The sequence below is a fragment of the Saccostrea echinata genome, unplaced genomic scaffold (assembly GCF_033153115.1).
Source record: "Saccostrea echinata isolate AGI-Se365-2 ecotype Australia unplaced genomic scaffold, CSIRO_AGI_Sech_v1 ptg000065l, whole genome shotgun sequence".
Lineage (NCBI taxonomy): Eukaryota > Metazoa > Mollusca > Bivalvia > Ostreida > Ostreidae > Saccostrea > Saccostrea echinata.
This window is the reverse complement of record NW_026889814.1, coordinates 1,006,651-1,009,497: the sequence shown is the minus strand read 5'-3', so window position 1 is coordinate 1,009,497 and position 2,847 is coordinate 1,006,651. Positions and strand designations below refer to the sequence as shown.

The 2,847-nt window shown below is 35.5% G+C and overlaps 1 pseudogene; it reads right to left on the bottom strand.

The window, feature by feature from the left end:
* Positions 1–535: 535 nt before the first annotated feature.
* LOC133176088 (uncharacterized) lies at positions 536–2,639 on the bottom strand (annotated as a pseudogene).
* Positions 2,640–2,847: the final 208 nt, after the last annotated feature.

Genomic DNA, 2,847 nt, shown 5'->3' with positions numbered 1-2,847 from the left:
CCTACCAAGCGTTATGATATTGATTGCCCCCATGACAAAAGGTCCTTATGGCAATTTTTTCACATTTTAAGATTTTTGTTGATTTATGTAGATAGAAGTCAGATGATTAATGATATGACGTTTCGTGGTGATCTGCCAACCCTAAATACTTTTATTTTGCATTTGAAGTATTGAGTTTATTTGCTAATGACGTTAATCTTCAGCAACGTTACGCTACGACGTCATGAACGTCATTATGAAGCTAGGTAAATAACACCATCGATCTCATATTGAATTATGACTAAATTTTTTTTTTATAATATAAATATTAAAAATAGTAAGAAAAATGTATCATTTTGATTTCTTTTTAAAAAGAATAATCAAATTCATTAAAGATTATTTAATATATGTACAATGTAACTTCATATTTCATCAATGAAGTTCAACATTTTAAGGGAACTCTACATTGTGGTGGGTCTTGGCTTATTTTTGTCCTTAAAATATTTCTATGCATACCATTGTAAACAAATACTTAGTACAGATATTACAGTGAAACTACAATAATTTACAATTATATTTGTAATTTATGCCCTGAAAATACTAACACTATGGGCATCTTAATCTATTGAAAATATGACTGAAACGAACTAAATATACCAAGACTAATTCATGACCTAAAAATCAATTACAAAAATTCATTGTGTGATTGTGTTTCTATCGTGGACTTATCCACTCCTCTGCTGGAGTGGGACACAATTCCTCCTGATATGCTGGTCGGACAAATGGGCGCACGGTCCTATATAAATACTGCTGTCTTTCCTTTGAGAGACCAGGGGGGACAATCTGCTCTGGAAGTGCTGTGGCATCGAACAAAGGCCCTCCTCTCTTCTTTATGTATATTTGCCTTTCCTCGTTGTCAACACGCTCCTTTACAGACACAGTCCAGGGATTTTCTGCCCTAAATTTAAAGTGATGGTACTGTCTTATGCCTCTAACAGCACGGAAATAGGTGGATGAAAATACTTTCCAGTTTCTCCACTTTGAAATGGAACTGCTTCGTTGGTTACTGCAGACTTGTTTACTAAAGTTTGAAATTGACCCAAAGAATCGATATCTGAACGTCGGAACAGCTTGCGAATGTGGGCAAAACCACTATCTACAAGACACCTAAAGAAAACAGGAAAACATTCAATATTTGTATTTATGACATCTAAATAACATCTTCTTTTTTTTTTACTTTAAGGGTGACAACAACAAAAAGATATTGTATACCTTGTGTGTCCGGGAATTTGCATCGAGTATTCGATTTCCTCGTGACGACCAGTCATCACACGCCAACATAAATACGCCAGGACGTATTGGTTTTTATTCTGACCTATTGTGGAAAAAATCAGATTTTTTTTTTCAAGAGTAACACAACACATGTACAACTAAATCAAAACGTTTAAATTGATATTGTAATGATAACACACCCGAACAATTGTCCGCATGAAGAAAGCATTTTCTTTCTCCAAATCTGTATGCTGTGAGTGCATGGTCCAGCATGCTTATGACAGCATCTGGTCCAACAATGTTCCATCTTGTCCTTGAAATAAAATTTAATTATGGATATAAATATTAAAAAGTCCTAATAGCTTTTCATATATATATATATATATATATATATATATATATATATATATATATATATATATATATATATATATATATATATATATATGAGAGAGAGAGAGAGAGAGAGAGAATTGTACTGTGGAAACCTACCTATAGTTTGATCTTCATCAATCACATAATTCATTTGTCTGGACACACGTCTATCCGTACTCCAAATACCTGAACTTTGCGCAGCTGTATAAAGTAAGTGGGTCCCATTTGACGGGAGTGGTGGGGTAACTGAAAATGCTGTGCAAAGTCGAACGTATAGTGCACATTGGTCAGCTCAGCGCCCTCCCAGCTTGACATTTCTTTTATTGACTTTTCCACACAGGTTCTGTAGTGACTTCTTTCTGTCTGTGCATCTTCTAAATGTTTCTTAAACTTTGCAGTGGAGGCCAGCTTTTCTTCCTCAGTAATAGCATCAAGAATCTCTTTTCTGGGGCACTCACATCTTTGGCAAACGCCATCTCGAGGCCTGCTAATCTTAATGTTTGGAATACGTTTTTGCCATGCTTCTGCAAAAGATGATAATTTCAGAGCGCGAACATCTGTACCCTCACAAGAGGCTAGGTAACGCTCGTGAATACCTTTCTTTGTATCTGAGGATGGTAAAAAGATAGGGGGGATTCCGTCGCTTCCTCTTGGAGCCTCAGGTTGGGGCATTCCTACTTCTGTAGCATAATTAATAATAAAAGTAATGGCATTTCGAACATCCTCATATTTCAGGGCATGAATGGGTTTTTTGCCAGTATTTCCATGTTCTCGTGGAACTGCTCCGTTGTCATTTAAATGCCTGTTGATATTTTTAGCTACTTTTTTTCAGATGTGTCATTGATGATCATAAATGCTTTTCTGCAGATACCTTAAGCTTGTCCTTGAAATGTATACTCATAACTTAACCTTTTACGTTCTTTGCGTTTTGATGTGATTTTCTTATTTCCAATTTGTTTGATAGATCCCATTATAAACATTTCTTTCTCGTCTTTTGTCATTTCACGCACTCTATAGATATGGTCCCTGATTTTTGTTGCATTGAAGTTTTCTAAACAGTTATTCGAGCAGTTACATTTCAATTTTTCTGAATCTTCTTCTGTGCCTACAATTGCTTCCTCGGTATTTTCTTGTTCTGGTACATGTGTATCGTCATCGTTGTGATCTTGTAGAAATTGCGAGACTTTGAGGCTGACAACTTGGTCGACATCAATATCTTCT